Source organism: Canis aureus, chromosome 3 (genome assembly GCF_053574225.1).
Source record: "Canis aureus isolate CA01 chromosome 3, VMU_Caureus_v.1.0, whole genome shotgun sequence".
Lineage (NCBI taxonomy): Eukaryota > Metazoa > Chordata > Mammalia > Carnivora > Canidae > Canis > Canis aureus.
The window spans coordinates 79,640,995-79,653,753 of NC_135613.1; positions in this window are offsets into that span (position 1 = coordinate 79,640,995).

The window sequence follows — 12,759 nt, forward strand, 5'->3', positions numbered from 1 at the left end:
TGGAGAGAACCCAAGGGGGTCACCCATCCTGAGGCCCCGTTTGTTGGTGGACAATTGCGCTCAGACGGGATAATTCAGTGTGTGATTGTGGTCACGCCCCCCCTTTTGTGCCCCTTTCAGAGCCAATCTCCCAGGCCCAGATGGGTTAATCCATAATGCAGACGAGCAAGTAATTGGCTGTCAGCCCGGCCCCCTGCACCCCCTCCCCTATTAGTGCCACTGCCCTAATGAAGCCCAGCTTGGAGAGCCCCCTTCTCAATGAGGCGCCAGCCCCAACCAAGCCAGGCACACATGTGTCTCCGCTGCTCTGCCTGAAGCCTGGCTCCCTTCAGGGACCCCCAGCCCAGCCTCCCCGGGGTGACCCAGCTGCCAGGGCTGCAGCGGCCCGGGGGGAGGCTGTGATGGATGGGAGGGAGTTAGTTAATAGAGCCCAAAACACATGGGCCCTGTCCCCACACCGACCCTCCCCCTGCACACACACACACTTTTACAGCTTCCTCTGACAGCAGCCCTAGCCTTTGGAAATAGCCCCATAGAATATTTCCCACTCCCTTCTCCAACCTAAGCTGTGTCAAAATAGGACCTAAATGGGGGGCATGAAGCTGCTTCTTTGATGCTGCCTCAAGTCATTGCTGTCCACGCTAGCCCCAACCTCTGCCAACTTAGGTCTTCTTGTAGGTTTTGGGGAGAGATGTCTCAAGGCGGTATTAAAAGGTGAGCTTGACCCTCAGTCTCCAATGTCTCAGCTAATATTAGAACCTTACCAAGAGATTTCTTTTCCTTGGCCCTCGGATTCCATCTCTGTTTCTTGATCCTGTATGTCTTCTGAACCACTGCCCAAACAATCGTTTAGCTAGAGCCGGAGCTAGAACTGTGGCAGATAACCACAGATAAGGGCTGTTCTCTTTGTTGGAGCTGCTGCCTCTTGTACTGGGCTTCCACGCCAGGTTTGAGCCCCTTTCTCTGGAAGGATTCAAGCCAAGACAGGATGAGATTTGTTTAAGATGTCATAGAGGGAGTTTTGGGAGAGGGTATTTGCAAAGGGACCTACCACTCTTTGATTCCCTTTATTTCCTGTTCCCACATCCTTGTCTCATCTTTTCCCCCAGTGCAAAGAGTGATGGCCTTGCTGATCCTTTTTTCCAAACCAGTGGAAAAAAAGGTGAGACTGGCTGCTGCCTGGGCTTGGGCTGCTCCTGTGTGCTCACTGAAGTGACAACAGTCCTGGACACATAATCTGCCTGCCTCCTTCCTCTACTTAGCACCTTCAAAATGATAATTTTATATTTTCCACTATTAATGAACAAAATATTTTTAAATGGAGAAAAGATGGAAAAATTGTGTATATTCCCTCATACCTAACCACACATTGCTTATATTTTGGCTTATTTTTCTTTCCAATATAGGAAATCATTCAACACAATGAAAATATTTGCTACATGTCTTCTATGTGCCAAGCATGCTGCTTATAATTTTTCTACATGGATCATAACTCCAGATCCTGGTTTTCCTCTTCTCTTGCCCTACAACAGGCAAACTTCTCATCATGGAATATTTGAGAATTCTCACATTTAGAGATAGGAGTCTCAGGGCCTATCAAGGTTGGAGCCTATGAGGGGCTCCAAAGTCACAGTGGGCAATCCCTCTATGATTAAGATCATGGATAGGAAAATAAGGCCTCCATGCTGATAAGTGCAGGGCTCAGGGGGTGGAGGCAAGTGACCCTGAGAAAAGTCTAGTCCCATTTCTGATTAGATGAAAGAGTAACACTGAGCAGTGAAATATCATTCAGAGGTTGCTTCTAGGAAATGTTGAATATTTATGAGCTATGCAATCAAGACCTAGGAGGTAAGGCTTTAGAAATAAACAGGCAGCAGGTTGGGGGGAGGGAAGGATGGAAAGGGAGAGAGACATGGAGAAAGGAGAGGGCCCCATGAAAGGAAGGAAGGAAGGAAGGAAGGAAGGAAGGAAGGAAGGAAGGAAGGAAGGAAGGAAGGAAAGGCATTCTGACCATGACCATTACTGGTCAAAATAGTGACTTCTCTGCTGCTCCTAAAGTCTAGTTGAATTTCTACTCATCATGTAGATGGGGAATGAGGCTGAAGTTTTCTAGGTCAAACTGTGCTTCCTTCTGGGGGCCCACAGAGATCTCCGAGTCATTTTCACTCCAAGGAATTGAGCTCCAGGATATGTCATGAAAAGGAGCCCCTTATGGTATAGAAAATCAAGGATGGGCATAGAACAGTGAAAGGAAGCACTCCAGGCAGAGGGATCCCCATAAGTAGAGGACATAGGTCTGGTATTCAGGGTAAATATAAACAAATCTTTGAATACACACAGGCAACCAAAGAAACATGGAAAATAAAGACTTAGTAATATAAGGTGAAAAACTGTTCACATGTATATTTAACCCAAAGTATTTCCATCTGAATGTAAATCGTGAGAGGCAAGGGACCAGTCCTCTTTAATTGAAAAATGGAACATCCTCTGTTGGATGCAGGGGGTTTCAAGATCTTAATTAGTCTCTTCCTTTGTGAATTTGATGCTCTGGTACAGATTGAGAGAGATAAAGAACAGAGTCCATTTCTGACTTCCTGAAACTATGAAACTGTCGGAAATTACAGAAATGAGCAAATACAAAGAGCAGTAGGTTTAGTAATGGTAGGTACCAGGGACTAAGGAATATAGGAACTAAAAACAAAATGGGAGAAAAGACCTGGACGTCTTAGTGGATTATACTCAACAAAGTGATGGTAGAAGTTATTCTGTTATTAGAATTATATATAAGAGTAGAATGTTGGGGGAGGAATGGAGGGAGTCTTCGACCTGCTGTCCTCAGTTGCAGGTCTTTCACAGAGATGTGGTACATGAAGCATATAGGTATAGGTTTAGCCTGAGTTTGAATACTGGATCCTCAATTTACTAACCAAGTAACTTTGGGAAAGTTACTTGACCACTCTGTACCTATGTCTCCCCCTCTGTAAAATGAGGATAATAACAGTGACTGTTTGTAGAGGTTTTTTTTTTTTTTTTGTTGTTGTTGTTGTTGTTCGTAGAGTTTTTTTAAGAGAATTAAGTGAGTAAAGCACTTAGAACAGCCCTGGTGATCATAAGTTTACAATAAATGTTATCTGTTGTAATTTGTGTCTTCCTTAACATTAAATGAGCACTGACTATATGCTATGCATTAAGACACCAGGGGTACAAAGATAAATAAGATATATTCTACGGGGGAACTTGGAGCTTATGGGGGATGATAGGTGTAAGCAAATCATTAAAACATTGTATGTTAAATTATACAGGAGGGGAATAAAGTACATGGTTTGGGAGGATACTGCAGTCTATGTGGGAGGGTCGGGGAAGGCTTCATTAATCAGGTGACTAAAGCTGGATTGCCAGGATGAAAGAAATCCAGCAGGTGGAGAATAGAGGGGAGAGGCTTTTCGGGGAAAAGTCGGTGGGAAACACCACACCTGACAGAAATAAAGTTGCTTGGTGGTGGGGTATGGATGCCAGAGGGGTGAGGGTAAGTGGTGAGGTTGTGTAGAAGATCGTGGAAAGGCAGACAGCATCTGGACTATGGCTATACTTGGGAGCCACTTGTGTGGGGTCGATCTTGTAGGATTTAAGGGGCCATTATAATTCCTAACTGAGGGAGTGACATGGTCAGATTTGAACATTATGAACATTAGAGCTGAGCACGTAGCTCAGTACTTAGTAGGTGCTTACTAAATGGGGGATGAACAACTCTATGACAATTCCCCAAAGCAGCAGTGTGGAGAATGGATTCTGGGTGGAAGACTGGAGGTAGGAAGTTAGTTCGTAACTGTTAGAATGAAACATAGTAAGGCCTACACTGGAGCTGGGCCGGAGGGGCAGAGCTGATAATACACCTCTCAGAAACTCACTGCAGTGGCATGCGCAGCTCAGAGTTTAAGGCGAATACGGAGAAGTTAGAAGTCCAAAAGAAAGATCCTGTATACATTTGTAACCCAAGAATATTAAAAATTGGAGTAAACAAATACGGGGTGTTGAAGATCTATATGATGAAAACCTTAAAATTATTAAAGGGCATAAACATGAGGCAGTCATATCACCTTGTTCCTTGAGGCCGGTTTTAGTTCCCAGTTAGCTGTCTTCCACCAACTCTTCCCCTGCTCTAATTCTTGATGGTTTTAATGACCACTTAGATGATCCATCCAATATCCTTGCTGCTTAGTGTCTTGACCTCTCCTACCACAATCTTGTCAGCTCTACCCTAGCCATTAGTGCCTGTGGTCATACCCTGGCCGACATTGTCATAACCAATAACTGAATGACTTCATGATCTTAATTTCAAGCATTTTCATTTCCAATCATCATCTTCTATTTTTTTTCCTGTTCACCTCTTCTGGTATTCCAACTCCCACAACTTTAGATCCCATCAGGACAGTCCTTTGATCAATTCTTTCCATTGATCTCGACTCCTTTTCACTGTCACTTTTTTCAGTTTATCAACTCATAGCTCTACTTCCCTTTTTACTCAACCATCAGAATCAGGTTTTTTGCGCACGTTCTCAACTTCCCTACCTCTCACTTCTTTAAGCTTGTCTGGCTCACCCACAAAGATGGGAAAATCCAACTCTCTACCTCTTCTGCACTTGCAAAAGCTAGTATGGACATGGAAAAAATGCAAACCATGTCTCACTTCTATTTTTATTTTATTCTTTGAGAGAGAGCATGCATGGGGGAGGGGCAGAAGGAGAGGGAGAGAGAGAGAATCTCTCCCCCAATGCAGCCCACAGCCTGGCTCAGTCTCACAACCCTGAGGTCATGAAGCTGAAATCAAGTCCGATGCTTAACCAACTGAGCCACTCAGGCGTAGCAGTTGTCTCACTCTTAATTCATGGTTGCTAACTTCAAGAAGGCCTCTAATCTGCCTAGCAATTACACTGTATTTTTTCAGGTGTTAAGTCTTCTGCTCCCCTACACAACTGTTACACACTCTCCTCTCTTCTCAGACCGTCAACACCTCTCCCTCTATCTTCATTCTTAGCTGATAACTTTGCTTCCTATTTCATGGGGAATCGAGAAACAATCAGAAGAGTACTCCCACTGGCTCCCGCCACATCTTATCACCTATTTGTATGTGTCCAGACATCCTACCCTTTGTCTGTTACTGTGGATGAGCCATGTTCCTAAGTGAACCTGTTCATCTATGGACTAGACTGCATCATCTCTCCTATATAAAGGACATTACTGCAGCAACTGTCCCTTCTCTTCTTTGTATCATGGATTTCCTTTCTCTATTAGATAATTTCGGTCAGCACATAAACATAAGTTTGTTTCTCCCATAGGGATATAAATATATTCTGATCCCACTTTTTTCAGCTATCTCCCTACACATCTGAAATCAAGTCATTTCTTTTGGCAAAATCAAGTCATTTCTTTCCATTTACTCTTGAATCCACTCCAATCAGATTTTGCCTCCACCAGATCCACCAAAACTACTTCTCACATGGCCAACAGCAGCATCCACATTACTAAATCCAGTGGTTGGGCAGCCCAGGTGGCTCAGCAGTTTAGCACCTGCCTTCGGCCCAGGGCCTGATCCTGGAGACCTGGGATCAAGTCCCACGTCAGGCTCCCTGCAGGGAACCTGCTTCTCCCTCTGCCTGTGTCTCTGCCTCTCTCTCTCTCTGTGTCTCATGAATGAATAAATAAAATCTTTAAAAAAATCCACTGGTTAATCTTTGTTTTCATCCTAGTTGATCTTACTCCACTTACCATGGATCCCTCCTCCATCACTTGGGTTCTCCTTCTTGATTTGGGTTCCAGGACATCATGGTCTCCCAGATTCTCTCTTATCTCTCTGACCCCTTCTTAGTTTTCTTTTTGCTTCATCTTCAACTTCCTAAATTCTAAATGTTAGAGTTCGCAGAGGCCCAGTTCTTGGGCCTGTCCATTTTATTCTATCTCCCTTGATGATCTCATCTACTTCTATGGCTTTACATACCACTTATATGATGAAGACTCTCAAATTTCTATCTCTAGTCTAGACTGCTCTTCTGAGCTTCAAGACTAATTCATCCAACTGCCCATGTGACGACACTACCAAGGTTCTTATCATCTCTCCTTTTTAAAAAAGACTTTATTTATTCATGAGACACACACACACACACACACACACACACACACGCAGAGGCAGAAACACAGGCAGAGGGAGAAGCAGGCTCCATTCAGGAAGCCTGACGTGAGACTCGATCCCAGGTGTCCAGGATCAGGCCCCGGGCTGAAGGTGGTGGCGCTAAACCGCTGAGCCACCCAGGCTGCCCAGTTCTTATCATCTCAAACTTAACATGCCACAAACAGAATTTCCTAATATTATCCATTCAATCTAGGCTTCCCCATCTCAGTAAAATCTTGTAGCTCTAATTTAAAAATATATTCAGAATCTGGCTATCACTCGTCACTACTGGTATCACGCTGGTCCCGTCACCATCACCACTTGTCTGTGTTACTGCAAAAGCTTTCCAACTTAAAAAAAAAAAAAAAAAAAAAGCTTTCCAACTGTTTTCCCTTCTCGACCCTTGCCTTATCGTCTGTCTGTTCCCATCACAGCAGCCAGAGAAATCCTATTAAAGAGAAGTCAGACTATGTCAGTCCTCTGCTCAAAAGTCTTGCTATGTGATTTTGGGGAGTTTATTTAGGTAAAATTACTTCAGTTACTATCCTTTCTTAGGCCCACTTTTCTCGTCTGAAAAATGGAGATAATAGTACCTACCTCATAAGGTTCCTGTAAGAAGTACACAAGAATATGTCTTCAACATGCTCAGACCAGATCCCTTGTCTATTTTTCTCACACAGGTTGTTCCTACCTGCAGAACTGTGTCTGGAATGTAGTTGGTACCTGGTAAACATCTGCTGGGGGGCTGAAAGAATAGAACCTCTCAATAAACATTAACTGTTCTCAGCTATTATTTACCTCTACAATTTCACTTCTAAGAATTTATCCTAGAGTTATGCATGTGTGCAAAGATATATGTATGTTTATTTGCAGCATTGCTTATTTAAAAATAAAAGATACGGGGATCCCTGGGTGGCTCAGCGGTTTAACGCCTGCCTTCAGCCCAGGGGGTGGTCCTGGAGTCCCAGGATCTAGTCCCACGTTGGGCTCCCTGCATAGAGCTTGCTTCTCCCTCTACCTGTGTCTGTCTGTCTGTCTGTCTCTCTCTCATAAATAAAATCTTTTAAAAAATATAAATAAATAAAAATAAAGATACAATCCAGATTTCCATAAATAGGAGACTGATTACAAATGTATGATAAATCCATACAAGGGAATATTAGGCAGTCACCAAAGTTAAAAGAATGGAGATACATATACTGATATGAAACAATGCCCTAAAAATATTGATAAGTTAAAAAAATCAAGGTGCCAAACAGTACATACAACATGATTATATTTGTGTTTTTAAAAGGATAGATATATATATATGTTTTTTTAAAGTCTGGAAAGATACACAGGAAACCATCAGTAGACCCCAGACAAATGGGTCTATAGGATGAAGGACTTAAGAATGGTGAGGACGTTTGGAGCACCTGGGTGGCTCAGTTGGTTGAGTCTATCCAACTCTTGATTTTGGTTCAGGTCATGGTCTAGGGTCATGATATGGAGCCTGGCATCAAACTCCATGCTTGGCACAGAGTCTGCTTGAGATTCTCTCTCTCCCTCTCCCTGTGCCCCTCCCCCCCCGCCTGTGTGCTCTATAAATAAATAAAAAGTAAAATCTTAAAAATAAGAGAATGTGTGGGGACTATTCATCTTATACTCTCTTATTCTGCTTGGGTATTTTTGCATATGCATGTATTATGCCTATAATAACAAAACTATTTTCTTTTTTAAAAAATATTTTATTTATTTGAGATAGAGAGAGGTGGATCATGAACAGAGAAGAGGGGCAGAGGGAGAAGCAGATTCCCCGTGGAGCAGGGAGCTGGATATGGGACTCGATCCCAGGACCCCGGGATCACAACCTGAGCCAAAGGCAGACGCTTAACCAACTGGGCCACCCAGACATCTCCAAAACTATTTTCAAAACTAGCAAAATAGGGCCCCCAGGAGAGCATCAGGAATAATAGCAGGGGGAAGCGGGCAAGAAAAACAAGAAAAGAAGGCCTTTGGGTTGAATTGTATCCCCCCAAACTCATATCCACCTGCAACTTCAGAATGTGACCCGATTTGGAAATAGGATCTTAGGAGAATTAGTTAAGAAGAGATCACACTGGGATCCCTGGGTGGCGCAGCGGTTTGGCGCCTGCCTTTGGCCCAGGGCGCGATCCTGGAGACCCAGGATCAAATCCCACATCGGGCTCCCGGTGCATGGAGCCTGCTTCTCCCTCTGCCTGTGTCTCTGCCTCTCTCTCTCTCTCTCTCTGTGTGTGTGTGTGTGACTATCATAAATAAATAAATAAATAAATAAATAAATAAATAAATAAATAAATAAATAAAGAAGAGATCACACTGTGTTGGTGTGGGCCCTAACCCAAGGACCACTGTCCTTATAAGACACACACACACACACACACACACACACACACACACGGAAGAATGCCATGTGAAGACAGAGGAAGGGACTGGAGTGCAAGCCGAGGAATGCCAGCACCCACGAGAGGCAGAGGCGGGAAGAGGTGAGGAAGGATTTCCCCTAAGACTTCAGACAGTGCGTAGCCCTGCCAACACACTGGCTTCAGACTTCTAGCCTCCAGAACTGTGAGGGAATACATTTCTGCTGTGTGAGGCCAACTAGTTTGTGGTGCTTTGTAACAGCAGCCCTAGGAAATGAATATAAGGAGGGTAGGGGGTAGGCAGAGAGGTTAGTGGGCTCTGAGGGGCCAGCTGTGAGGACTAACCAGATGTATTCACTAAACCAGTATTTATGGAGTGCTTGCTCTGTACCAAGTTTTACAAAAGGAACCAGGAAAGCTCGTTCTCCCCCACCCCTTGTTCCATCTGTACTGGGGTGTGGGTATTTCTACCCAGGTGCCTCCAGATTTCCGGACTTGGTAGAGTGTGTTGCAAAGTGTCTCCCCGCAGGCTCCCCCACTGGAACCCTGTGGGGAAAGGGGTACTCTTGGGTAGGGGGCCCTGGCTTATTATCTCAGCAGCTACAGGGGTTGAGCCAACAAACCCTGGCTCCTGCCGGGGCAGGCTCCTGCTGTCTGCTTTCCAGCCGGGTATCTGCTCTTTGCTCTCTGAACCCCCCTCCTGTTTGGCCCTCTGGCCCCTGCCGACAGGGTCACTGCCCCCTGGCATCCTCACTCTGAAGCCAGTAACCCTGCTGGGCCATTCACCAGCATAGCCTAGTGGGGGTGGGGGACAGATGTTCGTATCTTGCCTCCCCCCCCTTCCAAAACACACACATATGGTCAGAGTGAACCAGTGCCCTGGGAAGGGGTCCAGGCAGAGAGAGTAATGGGCGGCCACAGGCTCTAGGGGGATGTAAATGGACTGGGCGGTATGTCTGGGTGTGTGTGTGTGTGGGTGTGTGTGTCCGTGTGCACGCACTGGGGAGACAGTGACAGTAATCAGTGTGAGATGGGGGTTTGTCCTCAGACTGCCCTCCTGGGCAATTACATGCCAGCAGCTCCTTCCACTACCAGCTGGCATGCAGGCCTGGGACCACCAAGAAGCCTCCTGCACAGCCCCCAGCTTGGTCACTGAAAATTCCCACCCACATTCTCTGGCCTGTGTGCTGGCACCTGGCCAAGGGAGTTGGCTGGGGGTAACTATTCTCTCCCTCAACACACACACACACACACACACACACACACACACACACACACTTCTTCCCCCTAGATGGCATAACCCTATCAGAACAAACTTTCCCCATCCTCCCTGCCTGCTGCTACTCTCTCTTCCTTCTGCCAACTTCCAAATCTCCTTTTCTCTTCCTCACTCTTTTAAAAATGCAGACTGTATTATTGATAAGACTCTGGAAATGATGTAGTCTCCTGAGGCAGTAGAAGAGAGGAGCCCTGAACTCAACTTTGATTCTTTTCTTCAGCCTAAGGTGGAAACTTATAAATCAATCGAATGGACCCCCAGACAAGGGCTCCCCGATTTCAGCACATACGCAGAGTATTTTAGGTGCTGCACGAGCATGTACAGTCTACAGGTAAGGAAATGGAGGTAGATGTAGGGAGTGATTTACTCTGTGCAAGAAGTAGAAGCCAGAGTTGTGTTGGTATTCTGCGGGAGGGAGGCACGGCTAGTGAGGAGACAAATAGGAGGCAAACTGCTTCTAGAATGGTCTATGGGAACAGTCCAGAGAGATGCTGGACTTGAAAATGTACAGGGCCAATTTCCAGGCTGCTCATCTGATTTTACTATATTTTTAAAAACTTATTTATTTGTTGGAGAGGTACAGAAAGAGGCAGAAACATAGGCAGAGGGAGAAGCAGGCTCCCTGCAGGGAACCGATGTGGGTCTCAATCCCAGGATCCCAGGATCACGCCCTGAGCCATAGGCAGATGTTCAACCAATGAGCCACCCAGGTGCCCCTGCCCATCTGACTTTCAATAAAGGAAAGAAGGGAAAGCCAGGGCTTCTGAAGAACCGCAAGGTGTAACCCCTGCTGGGCCTTCTCTGTCTTGTCTCTGTCCCAGTGTCTCCCAGGCCTAGCGCTCTAGGAGCCCTAGGGCAGGAGAAGGGAACTTGGGAGGAGTTTATTCTCCAGAATAGCTCTAGTTGAGTACTTGTCTTCTTTTTACATTAGGTCTGAGTTGGCTTAAAGGGAGAGTATTCTAGAGACATGACATATCTAGAGATATTCTTCTGTTCCAAGAAGGAAGGAACAGAGAAATAGGAAGAGAGGTGGGGTAGGAAAAAGAACATACCAAGGGGTGAGGTGTAGAGGAGATTCAGGCCAGGGGAGTCCCAGGAAGGAGAGTGGCCCCATTATTTGTCCAGGCTCCAAACCAGGATGACTGGGATTAGGAAGCAGCCTCGCCCATGGGCTGAATTGAAGCCTCCGCTCAGGGAACCCTGAGCAAATACGCCCTGATCCTCACATAAAGGGCCAATTAACTGCGTTGTCTCTGGGAACAAATCCGCTAACAGGGTGACAAGCCCCTAGACGCTGGCAGGCCCTGTGTTTGCTGAGAGGCCGACCGGGAGCAAATCAGGGGATTAGGATGGGGCAGGAGCCACATGGTGGGATGCAGTTTACTGTCTGCCGCAGCCCTCCGAGCCAGCAGGGGCCAGGTGCCAGGACCCCGGGTTTCTGTCCTGGCTTAGCCTCTGGTGTGATGGAAGCTGGGTGACCCCGGTCAGCGGGAAACAAAGCAGAGGGCCCCAGACCCGGAAATCTGAAGGAAATTTAAGTCCAGAGTGGTGAAGTCTTGGAACGCCTTCTGGGCTGGTCATTCATTCCTGAATGCGTTGATTTCTGGTGAGGGAAACCTATCCCGTGCGGGCTCTCTGACCTGAAGGCAGTGTGGCCCTGGAGCAAGGGACAGCGTCAAATCCCATGTTTTAGAATCCTGACTTGTCAGAGAGGATGTTCGCTAGCCCCTCGTGGTCTACCCGAACTTAGGTCAGCCTCAAGGTCTGCTCGGATTGAAGCCCTTTGTGGGGCGTCAGGCCCCAAGTTCAGCCCGGCAGACGAGGTGCTGAAAGAACAGCTCCCAGGGCTCTGCCCCCGCGCGGCTGTCTCCGCACCCCACACCCCTTCCAGCCTTACAAAGTCCAACGCAGAGCTGACTCGAGGTTGGGGGATGAGGGGTGGGTAGGGAGTTGCCTAAACATGTTAGTTAGTTTGAGGCCCCAGGGGCCCACATGTGGATTGAGGGTGGAGTTTTGGGACAAGCCATCCAGCCTTTGTGACAAAGTGTCCATCTAGTTCCCTTGAGCGCTCCCTGCCTGAATACTTCAACTCCTGAATGTGCTAACTGTGGGCTCTATGACCATGTAGCCTCCGCCTGTCTGGATCCCCTCGACCTGTTCACCTAGCCGCTCTGGGTCAGAAGCAGCCACCCCACCGAGGTGGTATCATCATGCAGAGCCCAATGACTGGGCTAGAACCCCACCACTCAGCCATCAACAAGGTCTTACCCCCAGATAGGTAGGCCCAGGTCTCTCTCTCCCTTGAGCCCCCAGTGCTATCTCCAGCCTAGGAGAGTGAACAAGTGAGTGTAGTGTGCGCACACACGCGCAGGTGGACAGGTGGGTAAGTGATGGGGGACTCCGAAATCTTCAGGTAAAAAGAGAAAACTCAGAAGCAGGCTGGATGGAGGAGAGGGGGTCCTCCCCACTGGTTTCTCCCCACTGCTCCCCATTGGAAGGACAACCTTTATCATTTGAAGATTTGCAGGAGTTTTGCCTCAACCCCTTCCCTTCTCTTGCACTTGCCTTTACAGAAACTAATATTGCTCTCCTTGTCTTTGTCCCGGACTCTGCTTTCGGTCTCCTCAAGAAAGTAAAAACAATTTAATAAACCGTGTCATCGCAGGGCAACGCAAAAGTCCGCAGATAGATGCCAGAGGCATGCATATGGATGCCAATGCCGGGGTTCCTTGGGCCTTCCCCCTCCCGCGGTACCCTCCTTGCTCGGAGCTCCCGCAGGTACTGCTAGACTGGAGCGTCTGGAGCGGGACTCCCAGTCAAGGCGCAGCACCTGGTCCCATGGTCTCTCTGCTGCAAAATGGGCGACTAAAGGGGTGGACGCGCCCTGCAGTGATTCCCCACCCACCCCAGCTCCCGCTCCAAACCACCCCAGC